Source organism: Melospiza melodia, chromosome 15, assembly GCF_035770615.1.
Source record: "Melospiza melodia melodia isolate bMelMel2 chromosome 15, bMelMel2.pri, whole genome shotgun sequence".
NCBI lineage: Eukaryota > Metazoa > Chordata > Aves > Passeriformes > Passerellidae > Melospiza > Melospiza melodia.
In genome coordinates, this window is record NC_086208.1 from 303,113 (window position 1) to 325,746 (window position 22,634).

Genomic DNA, 22,634 nt, shown 5'->3' on the forward strand with positions numbered 1-22,634 from the left:
CTACCTGGAGAAAGGAACACCACACGCGTTCTCTGGAGGAAATTCCATTTAAGCCTCCTATCTGGAATAGTTTGTGGTATATGTTTGTCTTAAGTCTACTTTTACTGGTTTCGATCCCACTGTTCGTGTGCAGTCTCAAGACACCATGAGACTGAGCCTGCTCCTCATCTTACTTGCGATCATTTCTCCAGCGATCTCCTGGATAGTCCCTCAGCCCAAAGCGAACGTATGGACCACCTTGGCCAAAGCCCTTGGACAGGATCACATCTGGCTCTCCACAGCGATGACTCCCGTCAACTTGCCTGGTGGGAGTTCCCTTTAAATCCTCAGAGTTCCCAAGCGAAATATGGAATGCTTTAAATGAAGTTAACTCACTTGCACCTTCTCCTGGCCGCTATCCTGCTGACAAGTCTTTACTGTTTTGGCAGGAGTGGGCGAGAAAGTTACCAGTGCCAAAAAGGGAGCCACAAGAGTTCCATCTCTTAGGCTCCATGAATGCAACCTTTTGCGTTCAGTTTAAATTCAATTCTCAGTTATCATATCATGAAGCTAAACGAAAAACCTATCCTGACCCTAGCAACTCACACTACACAGACAAAAACTGGTGAACTGGTGTCAAAATTCAGTCCTAGTCATGCACTCATCAGGTGGTGACTATAAGCCTCGTGAACTCCCAAAAGGTGTGTTTTTAATATGTGGAGAGAGCATGGGCAGGTCTCCCTCCTTGTCTGCTTGGAGGTCCATGTCCCTTTGGCAATCTGAGCCTGTTAACACCAAATCGAACAAAACTAATACATTGGCAAACTAAAAACAACACACATACATTGGCTATCAAAAAAGGAGACCTAAGTCAATTTGACCCCGACTGTAATTTGGAAATTGTTCACTGGTCCAGACTTAAGGCCACCGCAATTACAGTCCTTCTGCCCTGGATCTTGGCAGCAAAAAGAATGGGAGAATTAGGCTGATTGGAATGTTGGGTTGCAAAACAGGCAAACCTCACTTCTACTGTCCTGAGTGACCTCTTATCAGATGAGGAAATAACCAGGCAAGCCACCTTTTAGAATAGGGCAGCCATAGACTATCTACTCCTTCTGCACAACCATCGCTGTGAAGAATTTGAAGGTCTCTGCTGCCTCAACTTGTCATCAAAAGCAGAGAATGTCTATGCCACAATCAACAAGATGAAAACCATGGTGAGCGACATCAAGAGAGAAACTGATGACTGGCTGAGTGGACTGTTCAAAGGCTGGGGACTCTCGGGCTGGTTGGGATCTATTCTGAAAACTGTGTTTTTAGTATTGTTTATTTTAGTTATTGTTATTGTAGTTGTTAGCATTGTTTTCGGACTAATCAAACGCATGGTTCTCAAGTTAATTTCAAGCTCATCTCCTTCTGAAGTTTACCATTTGGAAGCCCTTAGTGCTTCAGTGGATGACATGGAAGCCTCAGCGGAAAACACTGACCCTCCTGTAGAGGAGGAACAAATTTACCAACCATGGTTTGGCAAGCATTCTGCACCACAAACCCAGTCCTCTTCTTTTTAAACAAAAAAAGGGGTAGATGTTGGAGTGTTGTGGAGAGATTTATTAATAATTGGTTAGCTGAGAAAGGCCATACTGACATAATGCCACTGGTCCAGCTGAGAGAGAGAAGTCAGCAGTCAGTAAGCTGAAAGGAGAAGTCAGCAGTCAGTGACCAGTGACAGGCAAGGACAGAATGCCCTTGCCGCAACATGAGGATAGGGAAGAGAGATTCTCCCGGAGAATATGTAGAAAGTATCAAAAGTAGAACCATAAGAATGCAGAAGTAGGCGTAGTTGCTGATATGTAACTAACCAATCCTGAGCTCAACTTTTGCAATATGTATGAAGCTCATTATGAACTGTATTTAACCTGCTGTACTGATCAATAAAATTGGGCCTGTGATGATCTAATTGATGTCCTGGTCTCCTTCCGTCAGCAAATGGTGGAGAATGCGGGCAATGCCGAATTTCTGTCCTTTTTTCTCGGATTAAAAGAAAAAGGGGATTATGCCACGGTCGAGGAAGTTGGGTTTGGGTCCTTGCAGCCGGGACGGTGCCAGAATTTGAAGACCCCCTTGAGCATCACAACAGTGAATCAAGCCAATACGTGCCGCAGGAGCCTGGAGAGCTGCAACAGTGCGCGCTGATTAACAGGTATGGATAGGCAAGTGGCATACGATTTATTTGCCGCGTATTTAGAACGGCGAGGAATAAAAGGGACAGATTTAAAAAAGGAATTACCAGGGTTATTAGCTTATGGCCATGCTAAAGGTATCTTTGCTAACCCGCATACAGTTTATGAGCTAGCAGAGTGGAAGAAGTTTGGGGAAATACTATGGGATACAGTGTTAGATGATGATAAGTCAGCAAAGAAATTAGGGAAGTTATGGCGGGTGGTGTATAACACGTTGCTTCAGCAGGTATCTGAGAGAAAGGCAGCAGAAAGGGCAACAGAAGCTCATAAGAGGAATATAGGGTATGGTTGTGAGGATGATCCCCTGGCACCTTCTGTAACTAAGATACTTATGCCTAAGGGTCCCCCGCAAAGTGGTGTGGAGGATTTTCCTATAGGCACAGTGGAACTGTCTGCACCTTTTCTGTCAGAGGGGGAGGGCGAGTCGGATGGTGGAAGTAAGAGCAAACCAGCTTTGCTTCCGCCACCAGCTTCAGGCGGGTCGGATGGTGGGGGCGGGAGCAAGCCAGCTTCGCCTCCGCCGCCAGCTTTGCCTCCGCCACTTCCCCCGAGTGGGCCGGCTCCGGTTACGGCTTCAGCGGAGGGGCCGCTTCCCCTGCGCGAGCTGGCTCCAGCGGGGGGACCGCTTCCCCCACGCGAGCTGGCTTCACTCGAGCCGGCTCCGGTTTCACTGTCAGCTCCAGCAGGGGGGCTGCTTCCCCCGCGCGATCCAGCCTCTGCTCCACTGCCTTCCCTGTGCAAAAACTCGGCGCCTGTACCGAAGCGCCAGCAGCATAGCACCCTTAAAGAGTCAGATCCCATCCCAGGGGCACACCGTGATCCATGGGGGGAGATGGCTAAACAGAGGAGGGAAGCTTGGGCTGCTTTGGCAAAAGAAGTAATGCAAATGGGGGACGGTAAGGCGGTGGAAATAGCTTCTAGTCTTGCATGTCTGGTCACATACACACATGATGCACAGGGGAACCTTACGCATAATATAGCAGAATATACTCCCTTAGATTGGAAGCTGTTAACTCAGTTACGTTCTACGGGTAGTCAGTTTGGAGTAAAAAGTGAACCTGTTAGGCAAATGCTAGATTATCTTTTTAATACTCAGGTTTTATGTCCTAATGATTTAAGAGGAATAGTTCGGTTGATATTCACTCAGCATCAGCAGTTATTGTTTAATGCACATTGGCAAGCTCTGGTTAATGAGTCAGTTGCTGTACAACGAGCCCAGGGAGACCCATTACATGGAGTAACAGTAGAGGAGCTGATGGGCTTAGGGGCATTTTTGCGTACAGAGGCACAGATGATATCACGAGCAGATAAACTTAGAGAGTCTATGCGGTTAGTGCGTGCTGCAATAGATACGGTTAAAGAGCCAGGAGGGTTACCGGCTTATATGGGCATTAAACAAGGTAGAGAAGAATCATTTGGAAATTTTATCGATAGAGCAGCTACTGCTATAGATCGGGCTGGTGTTGCAGACTACATGAAGGGGGCGCTATTGAAGCAGTGTGCCTTGCAAAATAGCAATCCAGCAACCCAAAGAGTGTTAGCTACTTTAGGGGCAAATTGGACTATTGAGGAAGCATTAGAGCGAATGGCATTAATGCCAACAGCTTCACAGGCATTTATAGCAGAAGCCTTAAAGGAATTAGGATTAGGGTTGCAAAAGCAAGCAGAGTCTACTCAGAATCAGGTGTTAGCTGCTCTTGCTCCTCTCCGAAGTGGCTCACTGGCATTCATGCAAGGAGGTTCAAAACTATTCATCAAGTGTTACTGATGCGGCAATGAAGGACACACACGCTGAACGTGCCGAGCGACTGGCATATGGTGTCAACACTGTCGATCCAGCTCCCACAATTCTACGGCTTGTAGGCGCCGGTCGGGAAACCATCCGTGGAGCGCGCATCTCGGGGGCCGCGCCCAGATACAAGTTGCCGCCGTGACATTGGAGACACCAGCTGCTGCCGTGACATCGCTGCCACCTCCTGTCTGCAACCCGCAACAACAGGGAGCCTCGGCTTGGATTTATCAGCAGCAGTAGACGTCACACTAATGACGAACCGGCCTGAGAGGATACCCACTGGAGTAAAGGGTCCTCTTATATTAAATGGACAAACATGTGGAGCATTATTGCTGGGACGTTCCTCTATAACTATGTTGGGATTATTTGTTTTGCCTGGTGTTATCAATGCGGACTTTACAGGGGAAATACAAATTATGGTTTACACCCTTTATCCTCCGATTAAAATTACAAAAGGACAACACATTGCACAATTGGTACCACTGTCACAAATGACATCAGGAATACAATCATTTACTGGGCAAACACGGGATGAAAAAGGTTTTGGCTCTACTGGTGTTACACTTTTAACTGTGGATTTACAAAATAGACCAAAGCAAAAAGTTGAAATTACTTATGGGCATCAAAGCATAACCCTTTATGGATTATTGGATACAGGAGCAGATACTAGCATCATTTCTCCAGAAGCGTGGCCACAACATTGGCCCCTATTCCCATCATCAAACATGCTGACAGGAGTGGGAGGATTTACATTGGCAAGCAGATCGCTGTCTTTGTCTGTGTGCATTGAGAATCAACAAATATCTGCTGTGTTTTCAATTGTTCAATTGCCTCCTACAGTTTCCTGCTTAATTGGAAGGGACATTTTAACACAATTGGGAGTGGTGTTAACTAATCAGCACCCTTTGGGGTAATTGCCATTGCTTGGACTTTCCCCATTCCACTCACCTGGAAAACGGATACACCGGTGATGGTTAAGCAATGGCCATTAAAAGGGGAGAGTCTTATGCATGCCCATGAATTGGTACAGGAACAATATACAAAAGGGCACCTACGACTATCCACAAGCCCTTGGAATACACCTATTTTTGTAATCAAAAAGAAATCAGGGAAATATCATTTGATACATGATTTGAGGGCTGTAAATGACCAAATGGAACCAATGGGGGCCTTACAGCCTGGTCTTCCAAATCCAGCTATGATTCCAGAACACTGGCCACTTTTAATTATTGACCTAAAGGATTGTTTTTTCACTATTGGCCTGCATCCTGATGATATGAAGAGATTTGCTTTTACTTTACCAGCAATAAATCGTGGAGAACCAGATAAAAGATTTGAATGGACTTCTCTTCTGCAGGGCATGCGCAACTCCCCCACTTTATGTCAGCTTTATGTTGATGCTGCATTACAGCCACTACGTCGCAAATGGCCAGCAACTATAATATATCATTACAAGGACGATATTTTGTTTGCACAGCAACAGCCATTCTCCTCTTTACAGATTAACACCATTAAAAATACTCTTGCTGCATATTCACTTGTTATTGCTACAGAGAAAATTCAGACTACAAGGCCCTGGAAATATTTGGGATGGACTCTGACGGATCAAATAATAATACCACAAAAATTGGAATTACAATTGGACATTAAAACTCTACATGATGCACAGAAGTTGCTGGGAGACTTACAGTGGCTGAAGCCTATTGTGGGAATACCAAATCATTTATTAGAAGCTCTACGGCCTTTGTTAAAAGGCGTGGACCCTACTACTCCTGTACACCTGACAAAGGAGCATCATCTTGCTTTGCAGCAAATTAGTAACTGTGTACAGCAAGGGTATGTGTCTTGTCGACAACTCGACCACCCCATTGACCTTACTATCTGGAATAGCCCTTGCCACTTGCTTGGTGCTCTCTCTCAGTTGCAAAAGAAAACGGGGGAGATACGGGTGTTGGAATGGTTGTCACCACCACTACAGCATAAGAAAACAATATCTTCAAAAATTGAACAATTGGCTGCATTAATCAAAAAGGGGCGTCTCAGAATTCTTGAAGTGGATGGTAGAGAACCTGCTACTATTAGATTGCCTATGGAAAAAGAAACCTTGGACTGGTACTTGATTAATTCGAAGAATTTACAGGAAGCATTATTGATGTCACCTGCTAAAGTAGAGACTAGTAAATTAGTGCCTAGAGTTTTGCAATGGATGACAGAATGGAACTGGATCACTCGACCGTTGAGAGAAGAACGCCCCATAGAAGGAGCTATTACACCTTTTACAGATGCAGAAAAGAAATCAAGGCGTGCTGCTGTTACCTGGCAAGAAAAGGGACAATGGAAGCATCAACTCCTCACAGCAGACCCTGCAGATAGCTTACAAACTTTGGAATTGTTAGCAGTAGTATGGGCGGTGTCCAACTTACAGGAGCCTTTAAATGTGGTCACAGACTCTATGTATGTTGCAGGAGTAGTCAAACGAATAGAGGAAGCAGCAATTAAGGAAGTGAATAATAAACGATTGTATGAGTTACTGATACAGTTAAGGAAGGTTTTACGAGAAAGAAATGCAGCATATTCTGTGATTCATATTAGGAGTCATAAGTGGTCTGAAGGTTTAGGAGAAGGGAATGAACGTGCAGATAAACTGGTTACCCTACCCATTGATAATTCTTGTCCTATTGACAAGCACACATTGGCCAGAGAAGCACATAGTAGATATCATCAAAATGCAAGAGGTTTAGCAAAACACTTTGAGCTGAGTTTGTCAGAAGCCAAGGCCATTGTCAGAGCATGTCCAACATGTAGTTATCATAATGGTGGAATAGGTCTAGGCATCGGGGTTAATCCTCGAGGTTTAGAAATAAATGAGAAATGGCAAATGGATGTTACACACATAGCCAGATTTGGTAAAGTCAAGCATGTGCACATCACCATATATACATATGGGCTACAGCTCAGGCAGGAGAAAAAGCTATACATGTTATCAGACACCTGTTGTTTCGCTGTTATGGGAGTTCCAAAGAGTATCAAAACCGATAATGGTCCAGCTTATGTAAGTGCTAGGGTTCGGAAATTTTTGAATCAGTGGTCTGTTAAGCACGTGACAGGTATTCCACACTCTCCTACTGGACAAGCAATAGTGGAAAGAGCAAACGGTACCCTTAAGCAGTATATTGAAAAACATCAAGATTTGGGAGATCCACAAGCATGTTTGGCTAAGGTTTTGTATGTGATTAACCATTTATGCATTTTTGGGGAAGACGATACCCCTCCTGCAATGAAACATCATCTGAGGTCAGGTCAGGAAAATACTAAGGAAACAGAGGTCTGGGTTAAGTATAAGAACCCGAGTACAGGATTATGGGGAAAACCTGCAAACGTATTATATTCGGGTCAGGGGTATCTTTGTGTTTCCTCACCTACAGGGCCTTTGTGGGTGCCTGCTAAGTGGACTAAACCTGTTTTTGATGCAGCCTCTGGTGGATCACCTTACGGAGGAGGACAAGGAGCGACTGGGGAAGAAACTGCTTCTAGTCCTACAACCACTACTGTTACAATTGAAGGGATACTCAAAAGCGGTGGACAGAGCACTGACACATCACTACCGGACAGCCCAGGAGTTGATTGGTTTTATTGACTCATTATCAACTTTTCACTTAACAAATCCAGCGAAAGAACATTGCCTTGACTGTCACAATCCACATTGTGCTGCCTGGATAGCCCTGCGTTGTGGGGGTTGTGATAGGACTTTTTGGATAGAACAATCATTATTACGGGATTTGTGGTGTCACACTTGTGAACACGAGCACACGTGGGGTAAAAGCTGGCAAGATGAATTAAGGAGACAAACAGGGCAAAATGCATATATAGCTTTAAATCTATATGAGTCTCCTGAACAGAAGATTCTTGCTTATTATCGATGGGAGGTACAATGTATTGTGGATAGAATTAAGGTTCAAAGTAAATCACGTATAGTTTCTATAAGGTGTAGGAAATTAGTACCTTTAACATAGCATTCAATTGTAGGACCCTTCAAAGGGAATCCTGATAGAGCATTAGATTGCTGCATTGACAAGTTGCAAAAATTGAGTTTGCAAGTGGCAGGACCAGTAAGATTAGGAGCAGCAAGATTGAAGATAGATAAGAAAAGGAAGGCAAAAAGGGAACGATCTCATCTGAGTAAGGATATCAGTGATTGCTAATTAATTTTCTATGATTAGGACAATTTTACAGTTGTGGGACCCTCAGGAGGATATAGTTGTTGAAGAAGATAATGAACAAGAACTACGATTACGAAATAAGATACGCCTTGTATTAAAGAAAGAGCTTGAACTATTAGCCTCATATAGTAAAAAAGTTGAAGAGGCTTTGCGATCACCACCATTGAATTGGTTGCATTGGGTTGAAGAACCAGACTTTTATACTGGTCCTTACTTATATTCACTTCCTTGTTATGTTTGCAAAAGGGATAATGATAAGTGCTATGCATGGATAGCTTTGCATTGTGCAGATTGTAATCAGGTTTATTGGTATTCACAGAGGTCAATAGGATATTTATGGTGTGCCCCTTGTTTTGGAAGGTGGATTCGAAATTTTATCTGGGTTAGAGCTCTTGAACAAAGTACTGGCCTGCCTGGACGGACAGGATTACAGCTCTTTGAGAGTGCAGAACAAGTGGTTATAGCATATCTTAGGTGGAAGTTGCAGGAAATACTTAGAATATTTGAAATTAATAAAGCCTCACGCATCATAGCAGCTCGCTGTAAAGCTGATTTGCCTTCAAACTTACCTCATGCTATATCTGTAAGCAAGGATGCTGATTTGGAATTAGATCAGTATATTCAAAAATTGACTCAGCCTTACAATAGACAATCTAGCAAACCAGGGAAAAGACAGCAAAGAAAGGAAAAACAAAGCAAGCAGAAAGAAAAATGAGGTTTGTTCTCGTTATACTGCTCAATGCTGTAGCAAGTGAAGCAGTAGGAATAACACACTTTAGTCAACCAAGAGAAAATTTATGGGTGACACTTGCTAATCAAACTAACCAATCATCACTTTGTCTTAGTCTTGGAGGAGTCACTAACCCATTTCGAACATGCCTGGTGGGACTTCTGGTATGGTCTCCTGGAGAATTTTGAAGTTTGATAAACAATCAAACCTTATGTATGTCTAACATGTCAAACATCAGATTGCCAGTGCAACAAGGGTATACTGCAGGTCAGAGTGATGGCTATCGTCAATGCTTACTAATCCAATCACTTAACACCTCTTTGCATTCTCCTCCTGAGGAATTAGATCTTTTTGGAAGTACAAACGCCAGTATGTCTAACACTACAGTTGGCGGATGGTTTAGCTTCAAATTTTCAGATGCTCAGAATTTAAACCAACCTAAAGAAACATGGGCCACCCTAGATTCATCCCTGAATGTGAGTGAATTCTCTCCGCAGCATTACAGTCAATGTAACGGCACAAATATCACAGCACCAATGAAATTACCCACAGGAATATTTTTGATTTGTGGAGACAGGGCGTGGAATGGTATACAGGCTAAACCACAGGGTGGACCCTGTTTTTTGGGAAAATTGTCATTGTTTCACCCTAATGTATCCTTGCTAATGCAGCTGAGTCAAAATTCAAACAGGAAAAGACGCAGCATACATGACTTAGACTGCAGCCAGATAGGAGATCCACAGTTTTGGGGTACATTCAAACAAGTGGTGGTTTCAACTATCTTGCCAGGAGGATCTGCCAATAACGCTATGAATTTAGCAAAACAATTAGGATGCTGGGCAAAGGATGAGCTGAACAAGACATCACAAATTCTAGATATGCTAACCGCAGATGTGCAAAGTGTTAACCATGCTGTTTTGCAAAATAGAGCTGCTGTAGATTTTGTGCTCTTAATACAAGGGCATGGATGTGAAGAGTTCGAGGGAATGTGTTGCATGGATCTGTCTGATCATTCGGTGTCCATTCACACTAAGATAAAAGAACTGCAACAGGGACTTCACAAACTTAAGGAAGAAGAAAGTTTAGGAATTGATGAATGGCTTAAAGGCTTAGGACTTGGACCATGGCTGAGGAACCTTGTGATCTATGCTATAGGACTTCTGGGTGTAATTTTACTGGTTTTGCTTATTTTGCCTTGTATTTTTAATTGTATTCAAAACATGGTCAGCCGTACAATAGCAAAAACATGGCAAACTAATCTCCTTGCTCAAGAAGAAAACGGGCAAAATGTGGAGAGATTTATTAATAATTGGTTAGCTGAGAAAGGCCATACTGACATAATGCCGCTGGTCAAGCTGAGAGAGGGAAGTCAGCAGTCAGTAAGCTGAAAGAAGTCAGCAGTCATCGACCAGTGACAGGCAAGGACAGAATGCCCTTGCCGCAACATGAGGATAGGGAAGAGAGATTCTCCCTGAGAATATGTAGAAAGTATCAAAAGTAGAACCATAAGAATGCAGAAGTAGGCATAGTTGCTGATATGTAACTAACCAATCCTGAGCTCAACTTTTGCAATATGTATGAAGCTCATTATGAACTATATTTAACCTGCTGTACTGATCAATAAAATTGGGCCTGTGATGATCTAATTGATGTCCTGGTCTCCTTCCGTCGACAGAGTGTGATGCAATACCCTGTTTCAGCTATCCCAGTTCCTCCCTCAGGTGTGCCAACAACAATCTCTCCCTTTCCCTCCTCCCTGCCCCCTTGCTAAGTGCTGTCTGTCCATCTTAACATTCCAGCAAGGGCATCATCTGATTGGCAAAAGTTCAAAAGATGCTTCTCAGCCCTGGGGTCATTGGGCTATCCAAGTGTCACTTGTCCCCTGAGACTCCCCCCCTCCCACCTGGTTGGTGGCATACTTACCTGTTCCCTCCCCCTCTCCCCAGGCTTAAAAGATACGGGGGCCATGCAGTTCTGGGTTCTGTTGGAGCTGTTACAACATTCAGAGGTCTGTGTGCCTGCAATAAAGCTCTGGACCAACTCTCCAGTAGAAACCATCTCCTTTTCCCTTCACCACCACCTAAAGCCTTTCCACATAGGTAAAACTGAGTTCCTGCATGCCTGGACCTACTCCAAGCGACCAGCTGCAACTTCCAGCTAGCCAAAGGTGTCTCTGAGGTGAAATAACGCAGCTGCCGCCTTCGGTCCAGCAGCAAGATTGTCCCTGACATCTTTTTCACTAAAAATCCTTTATTTAGGATTTTCCCTTCTGGGAAGCTGAGGCCCCATAAAAAGAATGTAAACAATGGTTATCTGCTGTTGTGGAATGCAACACGTGAATTTTTGATTGGGTCATCCTGAATGTTTATAATTAATGGCCAATCAAGGACCGAGCTATCTCGGACAGAGTGCGAGAGAGCTGGCTTTGTTATCATTCTTTTCTTTTCTATTCTTAGCTTAGCTTAGCCTTCTGAGGAAATCTTTCCTTTCTATTTCGTTTTAGTATAGTTATAATGTAATATATCTATCACAAAATAATAAATCAAGCCTTCTGAACATGGAGTCAACATTCTTGCCTCTTGCCTCATGCAAGAACTGCTGTGAACACGGTCACATCAGATGAGCCCAAGCACATTATATCTGGTAATATAGGGATTATGTTCCATGCCTTTTGCAGCTGCAGTGTTCCTGGAGCTCTAGGCTTTGAGGTTTCAAAAGCCTAACCATAGCTGGAACTCTACCTCAAGGCACTAAACGCAGCCTTGGGTTAAGGTTGGTTCCAAAGAAAAAGCTGTGGTGGAAGCCAAGCTGTGGCAGTATTGTGTTCCTCTAGGGATGCCTTTTGCAGCTGCAGTGTGCCTGGAGCTCTGGGCTTTGTGGCTTCAAAACCCTAACCCGATCTGTAGTCCTAACCCTAACCCTAGGCATTAAAAAGTGCCTTAGGCTAAGACTGCTTCCAAGGAAAAAGTAGTGGTGGAAGCCATGTTGTGGCATTTTTCTCTTCCCCTTGGGATGCCTTTTGCAGCTACAGTGTGCCTGGAGCTCTGGGCTTTGTGGTTTCAAAAGCCTAACCCTAGCTGTAACCCTAGGTTTAACCCTATCGCTTGGCAGTAAACACCGACTTTGTGTAATGATAAACCAAAAATGTCCTAATGTTTATAATTCCTGAATCCCCTGTATATCCTTAGAAGTGTTGGAAAAGTCCTGAGAAAAACCTGCTCAGCCTCCAAGCCACACCTGTTCCTCTCTAACCCTCAGGTGTCTTCCCTGCCTTTTTGCAGTTGATCTTGATCTTGTTGTCCTCTAAGAGTTCTCTCATTGTCCTGGTGTGAGGGCTGCTGTCTTGTCTCATCAGGTGGGTTCCGGTCTGGTCTTGCTATCAGGGTTGCTGTGTTGTGCTGCTGTTGGTGGAAAACGCTGCTGTTAGGGGGGCTGGTGAGGCTGAGGTTAGGGCTGGGCTGAGGGGTGGTGCACCTGTACCCTAACTTGCCTCCTTAGCTGCACCCTGTAGCCCTGATCTCCACTAGACTGTCCAGCCCTCAAACCCTCTCCCTTTACCTCTCAACCCCTCCCTCTACCCCCAACCCCCAGGCTCTGTCACCCTCAAGGCCCCCTATGCCACTCAAGCCCCCTTTCAGCTGCCCTCCTCAGCTCCTGTGTGTCACCCTTAATCCCTCTCCTCTGCTCCTCAGTCCCCAGCTTCTCAGTGTCACCCTCCAGCTGCCCCTGCCACCCTCAGCATCTCTGTGTCACCCACCGTCCCCTCTCCTTGCTCCTCCCTTAGCTCCCAGCCTCTGCCACCCGCAAGCCCCCACAGTGCCCCTCAAGCTGCCCCTGAGCCTCTGTCATGCCCTGAAAGGACCTTAAAAAAACCCTATCAATTCCCTTAAAAAACCCTAGTTTTCAAAGTGTCCTAAACACCCCGCGAAAACCTAAAAATAGTCTCAGAATACACTAAAAATACCCTACTTTTTAAAAGCCCCTAAAACACCCCTAAAAATTCCCAAAGAACCTTTTAAAAATCTCTAAATAGTCCTAAAAGAGCTCTGAGAATAACCCTAAAACCTTAAAAATCCCCTCCTGACAAGACCCTAAAAAAGCCTCAAAAATTCCCTCAAAAACCCTAGAAATACCCTAGTCCAAAAAAAGTTCTCCCTATATTCTCCCTATATTCTCTCTCAATATTCCTCAAAAAGCCCTAAAAACTTTTAACTAATCCTAAAAAAGCCCCAAGAATACCCCAAAACACCTCTAACAATTCAAATTAGTAGGAAGACAGCCCTTAAAACACCCTAAAAAATTCTTTTAAAAGCCCTGGAAAAGCCCTAAAGGTATCCTACACATTCCCAGAGAATTCCTAAAAAACTCCTGCAAAAAAAACCCTAAAATATCCTTAAAAATCCCTGGAAAAAAAACATTAAAAACCCTAAAAAATTGTTCAACCCCTACCTGTAACTCTGTGGCCACCAAACATCATCTCTACCCATTAACTGGGGTAATTACCTGCAGCTGCTGGGAGGGTTCTGGGGCTGTCCCACCACTAGGGTTGCACCTGTACCCTAACCCTACCTGATACCCGGTGCCCTTTGTACCCCTAACCCTCAGTGTCAGCTCTCCACCTGTCAAGGCCCCTCGTCTTTGCCTCTCAGCCCATAATGTCTGTGTGTCACTCCAAGCCCCCCAGTATTGTCCCTTGGCCCTCTAACCACCCTCGTGCACTCTCCACCCGGGTAGGGGGCGGTTTTTAGGGTGAGGTTAAGGGTGGTGTAAGGGCTGGTTCACCTGTCACCCTCAAGGCACTCCCTGCCCCTCAGCCTCTTTGTGTCACTCTTAAGTTCCCCACTGCAGCCTCTCAGTGTCTCTGTGACACCCTGAAGGCCCCATTTGCTCCTAAAACCCCCTTCTCCCTCTCAGCTGCCCCCATGCTCTGTGTCACCCTGCAGCCCCTCCCCCCAGCACCTGGTGACACCCTGCAGCCCACAGACGTTTTCCCTGCCTGTGTTATTTGGGTCTTGTCCTGCTGCAAGAGTCGCAGGGTCCCAGCAACAACTCCATGTGCTGCTGCAGAGGCACAGGCAGGTGGTAGGGGGAAACAGGGAAGGGGCAGCAGCAGGATGGGGAGGGGAGAAGGGTGGAGTGAGGGATGGAGCAGGGGAAGGACAGGGAGGGGTGAAGGGTGGAGTTAGGGATGAGGCCAGGCTGGGCTGCAAGTCCCAGTAGGGGGGAGGGCCAAGAAGGGGACATTAGAGAAGAAGGCTGAGGGGAGGTGGTAAGAGTTAGGAGAGGGCAACCCCATATGTCCCCGACCAAAGCTGCAGCAAAATAAAACTCTTGTTGCTTTGACAGTGCCAAGTGGCTCCTGCAATCTGCCATCAGGAACCTGGGTGGTGAGTTTTGTTTGACAGGGAAAAGGGCCACATTCTAAAAACCATGACTATTGTTGTACTGCACTAAATAGTTTAATTAGTTGTTGTTTTGCACTGGGTGATGGGAACATTTCTACTGAGTATGTTATGTCATGTGGATTGTTATTCCCCCCCCTCCCCCATCATATGGTCTCTCCCCTATACACCCCCCTTTTTATATCCCCTGGTGGTCTGTTCCTTGGTGACCCCTCCCCTCACCCCTCCCCAAGAATATCCCATTGGCCACAGTCCTCTTTCCCTGCCCCCATGCCTCGGGTGTAAAACTCCCCTGCAGGTGTTCTACAACCTCTTTTCTACATGGGTGGTCGCTGCAACCAGCAGCGTCCTGTCCCAAGTCAATAAACAGGACTCTCATCCCCGTGTGGAGACAAGCGTTTCTCATCTTTTATTTCTGTCTATGCAAGGCCATGTGGGCTAAGAGTCTGAGCTAGCCAGATTTGGACTTGTATAACAGCACACAGAGACACACGGATTATTGCAGACTATCAATTAAAAGACAAAGAGAACAGAGAAGGTATTCTCTTGCTGACAGTGGTTTTTTTTTCCTAAGATGACACATTTTTTTTAACAGCGCAAAACAAAAGTTTCTGCAATGAAGTTGTTTTATTGAGACTAGTACTAGAATTAGAAGAGGGGAAAAAGCCTCCTTATTTGAAGTGGTTAGACTCATTGTTTTATGAATTCAGCTATACAACTAACTAACTGACTATTTTAGTCATGAGCTATGGCTGAAATAACCCTGCTGCCAGGCCCACTTATACAGAGGAAACAGACTTCTGCACCTCATTGTATCTATTTTGTAATCCAGAAGTTAACAGATGACTGTGTGCAAAGTCTCCTGATCTCACACTGATGTCAGTTCCAAAATCAACAGTTCCTTCATTCAAATTCCTTGAATTTGGGCCTACTTTCCATATTTGTATTCAGAACAAAAAAAACTTTAAACAAATATAAGAATACTGTACAGCAGGTTGTGCAGCTCAAGATCTTTGTTCCTACTGGGATAGGTGGGATTTTGTACTTTAATTGTGCTGTTAAGAAGTTTACATGAGTCATTGCCTCACCCCTTTCCTACCTCATACTACATCAACAGGCATGTGGGGGTTGGACCATGTGTGTAGTTAAAAGAAACTTGAAGAGTCCCTGCAGAGATTCAAGTGTAGTTGGAGACATTGATAATCTTAATTTTCAATGGCAATATAAAGGAAGAAAATCAGCTAACACTAACGAAACCCAGAAAAGCCAAATCAGGAACTAACCAAAAGTACTCTAGCTACTCTGAGTGCTGGCACTCCCACAGTTATTTGATAGCCAAGGCTGAATAAATAATCAGCCAATTTTTTTTACATTAATCTCCTGGGAGGGGGAAACAGGAAGGGAATGCAAGTTGTCTTTGTGGAATGTTGTCAGATGAGAATTAAAATTCCAGTCTTTACTGAGGCCTCTGCTGGAATGTGCACAACACTGGGTACATTCCCCCATGCACATACATACTTTGTGGTTTATTTTTTCATGGCATGCTGCTTTAAAGTCTTACAGCTGCATTCTTACTTGGTTTCTCAGTAATCTGTGTACATAAACACAGTCACACCCAAAGCAGCCCTCCTTATCCTGGTACCTTGGCTGAAATAGAAGTTGTTTCACCCAGGAGTGAGACCATCTGGAAGACCATGCTGGGACTAGGAGGAAGTTGATGTATAGAATCATCTTGAGCTTCAGTCTGCTGCCTTCACCAAAAGCTTCTCAAAATGCTACCAACAAAGGCTTAGTAAATCTTCAGTGATCAGCAGTGGGACAGCGTGAGGCCTGACAACTCTAATTTCACTTTCAGAACTAGAACTTGGCTTATGCACTAAACCACTGCTGATAAAACTAACCATCTATCACACTGTTGATTGCAGCTGCTACCCAAAACACGCACCTTTCACAAACAATAGGATATTCTTTGCAGGGAGAGAAAAGGAGGAGGAGGAGGAGAGGAGAAATGCAATTTTTCTTGCCATGGCAATTTCCCAGAAAATGTCTGAACATCACAGAGAAGGCAGGCCTGTAGAGGGGACAAACACATCCCTTCAGAAGGGGAGAGTTCATAACAGAATTATATAGATGTTTTTCCTAATACCAAATAAACAAACTATACAGGCCAGTCAGCCAGTCATTGTAGACAACCTATTCAATAAATCATAAAACCACACTGTGGGATAATGAAATCAGATGCCAATTACTTAAGTCTTTTTACAATCCTTTCCCACTCAAGTCAGAGGCAAATTTCTAAGACAATTACAAATGGACACTTGGAGCCAGATTTGTTCCAGTATCTTTTTCTCAATAGATGCCTCATGATGCAGACAATACTTTAAAAACATATCACTGTATACCTTAATATCATTTGCTTTGCTGTAGACATTTGAGATGTGCAACACTGAATATCCCACTAAATATTATCTGAACTTCTAGAAGCTTAAATAGCTTTGAAGAAATGCATTCCTACATGAAATTCACCCTGTGTTGGGGCCAGAAGAGGATTTTGCCATCTTTGTTGACAGCTAAGGAATATGGAGGCCTTGTGATGTACTGAGCAATGAATCTCCTCCTGATTACTCTCTTTGAAGTTACATGTGACATGCTCTCAATTAGAGCTAAAACTCAGATCACAGAGTATAACTTCTGTATGTGAGATGAATAGAACAGCTCACAGTACAGGCTGTACACAACAAACAGTAGCTCCTTCTCATGACACACAAATATTATGTTCACGGAAGTCCCACAGTGCCAGAAGAGATTCCCCTTGCATGGGAACTTTTCAGAGACCTCAAGCAAGGTCCACTTAGCAAGGGCTGGTGACACAGAGTCCTGCCCATGTACTTTATCACTGGTTGAAATGAGTCCTTAGTCACTACCTGAAGTTTCTGTTGGACTCACTGATAGCAATTAGGCCAACAGTTGAGTTTAAATTTTAACTCATAAGTAATAAACACTGTTTTTCTAAGAGTAGTTCAAGTACAGTCCAAATTCCATACAAAAATCTATTTTCCAATAGCAGAAGAGCTTCTTGGGTTGGACAGCACTGAGCATGTTCAAGAGATCACTGTGCTCCACATGACTCTCACCAAATAATATCAATCAATAAACTCCATGAGAAGAGACACTGACAAAGTCAGTTTTCTGTGGACCTTACTGCTCATGATACAGTCTCCTTGTCACAGAATTATTTGGTCTCTTCCAGCCTGAGATGCTATTCAGCCTAGTTTCAGACACTGTTTTGCTGTCAAAGCCAGACAAAGTTAGCCAGGGAAATCCACATTACTCAGACAAACAGCAAGGTTGCACTGGGTCTCTCCCTGATTTAGAAATCTAGGCTAAAAATAATCTATCCTCTGCACAACTATGGTTAAATTACTGTTAGAAAAGATCCAGAAGATAAAATTCTTAGCATTCTGAGCATGTTTACTCTTACTTTCTGAATACAGAAATCAAATCAGAGTGAATTCTTTTCTGGAGGCCAAACTCCAGTCAGCCTAGGGAAATATAGGATTCCTCAGACCTAATACTGCTTTAATTAGCAGAACAGTGCCTGAGTCACAGGCCTACCTATGTATTTGAAAGTTAATATTTAACAGTTCTGGCCTCATTGACCAGGACAACCTGTGTTTCTTCAGCCCATCAGGGAGAAAAATCAACTTGCTTCTTTGGAAGACTGTGGCTGTGTTTCCATCCAGACCTTAAAAAAACAGCCAGGAAGAGGATAAGCTTTAAATGTTAAAAAGAGCATATAGTCAATTATCCAAGACATGCCCACTAACAAAGCAGTACTGCTAAGTCACTTTAGACCTGAATAAATTCATATTATGCCTCATTTAACAAGCAAAACATGATGGAAACAATGATATACACCATTCTTTACTGCAATATATATTTTTAGGATTGTGTGTTATCTATAGAATTTTGAACATGCAACTGGTCAGAGTGAACTAAATATTACTGTATCTTCAAGAGAAGGAAAATGAGCATATTTGGCAGATTATTTAAAGTGCACATGGGCAGAGATTTTCCAGTCCACATATTCACTTCCATCAGATATTTTGGGTTTTTTTTTCGAAGGGTCTCAACAAAATCACTTGCATTTTTCTTGAACAAATATGATATTTCAAAAGCCATTTGTTCACGAAACTGTCCAAATCTTATTGCCATTTCAGACATACTAAAACAAAAGCAATTCTACAGTTTGAAGTCAACCTTTCCTAACTGGTATAACCAGCTTAAAATAAAAATTCTTCCCCATTTCTCTCTTACCTATACTAAAAGGTTAAATACTAACAGACACTGTTAAATGTATGCCTTCCTTCTGTGGTTCAAAACACATTTGAAAAGGAGTCTAACACAGATCTTTACTTATCTTCTGGATGGGGATTAAAAGGACATATGGCCCATTTTACCATCAGCTGTGAACTTCTGACCTCTTACTCCTTTTTCCTAACTACAATCTTCTCTTTTGTTTTTTCCATTGGATATTTTCAGCTATGACTCTGAAAAACTTCTTCAGTCCCTAAAGCTTCAGATTGTAAATTTCAAATGCAACACATTGTAAAGGGCAATTATTTGCAGTGAAATATGCATCAAAGTTTGATCAACACAAATGAACTTACCAAATGACTCCCATCAGATTCGGTGGGACTGCTTGACTAAGGACTTACCATTATGACACAAAAAAAATTGAGCAATGTCTCTGGCTCATCTTGTTATACAAGCTGCAGAACTAAGTGACATCTAAAGTATTTTCCATAGTACAAAAAATAATAATACTCAGCCAAATAGTCCAAAAGCAACCATTACAAAATTAGTTCAAGAGCAAAAAGTGAGAGTGTAAGCTGCTGAAACTGAGTTCTGAAAGCATCAGAAGATTGCTGTCCTTTGAAGAATTATTATTTGGTTTACTGTTTCCTCTGTTAGGTTCACTGATAATTCTCTTTGGTGTTTTGGAGTGATGGCAGGATGACATCAAGCGTGTACCTGGCTGATGATCCACACAGAGTTGCCTCCACTAACACGCCAGTCTCTGTGAGAAGCTTTGGCACCACAAAACTTCAGCAGCCCAAGTCTACCAAATGCCAAACCTCCCGTCTCCCTGCCAAAATGAGGAACATGCTGAAAAGACAGTAAGCAAAAGCCAAGGTGAGCCAAGCCTCATCTTTTGAAGCCCCCAATAGAATGATTTGCAGCAAGGCTACATGAAAGAAAGTTGTTACTCGGGCAAAGCTAAAGGCAGAACGTGGATATGCAAAGAGCTGAGGTCCAGCAGATGAATCAGGCCCACAGCACAGGTATTCTTATTGACACCTGAAGCTGCTCTAAGCAGTTAAGTTCTTTTGATGTTCAGAAATACAATTTGTATTTCAGCTTTACAACAAACAGACTATAAACTCCAGACCAAAATTCCCCACGGTACAAACTTTATCAGGAAAATCCCCTCTGGAAACATAGTGAGATGACCAGCCTCAATGCAGTGACTTCTGCTACCCAGCAAAATAAAGGTCTGTGGATACATAGCCCTCAGTTTATTTGATTCAGCTGTGCTCAATTTGTCAACTATTCAAAGAAAATATGACACCCCAGTACACATAGCATGTAAACAAGGCTACCCTTGAATGATTTACTAATTTTGTTTGTCCATTTCAGAATGCACAGGGCACTCAACCCTCTCACTATTTTCATAGAAGATTGATCTTTTTTTCCTGTCTCAACTGTTTTTGTGTGATTCTACAATCACACAGACCTGTATTTATGAAGACAGCATTTGCTTATGGTTATTTAACATGTTGCGACAGAAGCCCATGCTCTAATCCAGTGGGAATTAACTAGTGGACACTTTTGAAGAACAACATGGTGCCACAGTCTCAAGAGGTTCATAAAGTATTTGTGGAGCAAATCAATCCTCTGAAGAGCAAAGGGCAAAAGCATTACAAATGCACACTTGAGACTCCTGTTCTAATGCTGAGGTTTAAAGTGCTGAGGGCGTTCCTGCACTTAAGAGATTACTTTTGCTCTCTTCACCCTAGATACCTCCTAGGTAAACTCTCTCTCTGCCACTGGTTGATTTGTTTTATATTAAAGGAGGTGATAGCAAAGGGAATGGGAAGGAACACAACATTTGTGCTGAAAAGCGAGCAAATCCCCTAATACCCAGGGAAACCTATAAAATGAGTGTCTCATATTCTCCTAACCCACTCCAACTCAGTGACTCATTCTCATTTGCTCTTACACGGCTTTGCTGGCAGAGGCATTAAAGCAATTGGCCTTATTTTCAATGCCTGTCACACTCGGGCAGTTGCTGATCAGTGAGATACCACTCCTGCCAAAGGGCTGGGTGCATCCAGTTGTGCTCCAGGGTAAAGGAGGAGGGAAGCTGTTCCATAAAGTGGTAATAACCTGCTGCTTTTCAGATTAAGACTTGTAGGAAAGGTGCAAAATTGAAAGAATCATATGTGGATGCCTGCTCCTCCATCTCTACTACTGACAGAGATAGAGTGTTTCTGACTAGATTTATCCTTTGTTAAAAACAGTGGCAATACAAAAATAACATGTGGGAAGGGAAACTGTTGCCATACTCCAGTGGATTTAGAGTGAAATAATGCCATTTTTAAATTACTAACAGGAGTATTTATCATTGTATAGAAATAAAAAGCAAATAGAAATTAAGGTTCCAAGGTGCATGCAAACTATCAAAGTAATTTTTGTAATATTTAGCAACATAGAGCAATATTTTTTGAGTTAAAAAAAAAAAAAAAACAAAAGGAGATGCACGTTCCCTTCCTCAACAGTGCTTTTTTTCTGGCTGCATTCACACAGGATACTGATCCAGTATGGCAATTCCTATGTCTCATTCAGCACAGCCTCTTTTTCTCTTTGATTACAGGGGATATACAAATACATTACACAGTTACACAGCCTCTACATTGAGATGAAGGCTCTTCACTGGTTTTACAAAGTACAGTTTGTCTGTAGTAAATGATATCCCTCTGCAAAAGGGAAGCATTCCATTCCTTTCTCCACAGCTCAGAGCGTGGGAGGACTGCTCAGTGAGCACACGTCGGCCTTTTCCTTACATGTTTCCTACTGACCAGAAAGAAGGGGAAAATCCAGCATTTGCAGTTAGAACAAGTGGAGATTCCTGTGCCAAACCCCCGGGAGAAAGAAACGCGGGGGAAGGGAAGAAGACAAGTGTTCTGTCCTCAGGGGACAAGGGACAGGTCAGAAACCTTAGCTGTGGAGCAGTGCTGTTGGCTCGCCTTCCTCTCCTCAGCGGGAGCCGCACAAGCCTCGGGGCTGTGCAGCAGGGAGGGACGCGCCGCCCTTTCCCCGCAGGGACAAGGGGCACCCACGCCATTTCCCTCCGGGAAAGGCGCCCACACAGCGCTGTTCTCCCGCAGGGAAAAGGGGCACACACACTGTTCCCCCCGGGGAAAGGCAGACAGACAGTGCGCCCCTACAGGGGGAAGGGGCATACCCACGCTGTTCCCCCGCAAGGAAAAGGGGCACACACAGCATTCCCCGGCAGGGAGAAGGGGCACACACGCGGCTCCCCGCAGGCAGAAGGAAGGGACACACACGCGGCCCCGGGCCGGGCTCGCTCTCGCGTGTCGCCACAGCCCCGCCCCCGCTCTCTATGAATAGCACGGCGCGGGCGGGGCCCGCCGGGGCACGCGAGGACAGCGGCGGCCGCCGCTTAAACGGGCAAGGCCGGCCGGGCCCTCCCGTGCCGCCGCTTAAGCGGGCAAGGCCGGCCGGGCCCTCCCGTGCCGCCGCTTAAGCGGGCAAGGCCGGCCGGGCCCTCCTGTGCCGCCGCTTAAGCGGGCAAGGCCGGCCGGGCCCTCCTGTGCCGCCGCCCCTCGGTACCAGCGCGGCCTCACCTCCCCCGCGGCCCCCCTGCCCCTGACTGCTCCTCCTCTGGGTCCTCCCGCTCTGTGGCTTTAACGTCAAATTCCAGGCAATCCTTGAGATTGAGCCTAGTAAACAAGGATATGCCAGATATCAAAATCATCCACGTTTCGCATACTCCCTCATTTTTAGCAGCAGGAAATGTAGAAGAGAACGTTTCTGAAGACCAAGAAGGAAAGGTTTCTGAGGTTTAACCTGTCCTGCACCAGTACTTCTGCCTAAACTTGCCTAGAGTTAGTCCTGACTGACAGAATACCACTTGCACGTGGTATTCCACATCAGGAGTGGAAATTTCCATTTCACAGGGTGACA

General features: G+C 44.3%; 1 long non-coding RNA gene across 1 annotated transcript in view; it reads right to left on the reverse strand.

Moving 5' to 3' along the window:
- Positions 1-12,281: 12,281 nt before the first annotated feature.
- Positions 12,282-22,634, reverse strand: part of LOC134425055 (uncharacterized) — a 30,522-nt gene continuing 20,169 nt past the window's right edge. The window contains exon 9 of the long non-coding RNA XR_010029590.1: positions 12,282-12,362. This is a non-coding gene — a long non-coding RNA (uncharacterized LOC134425055). The remainder of the gene's footprint in view (positions 12,363-22,634) is intronic.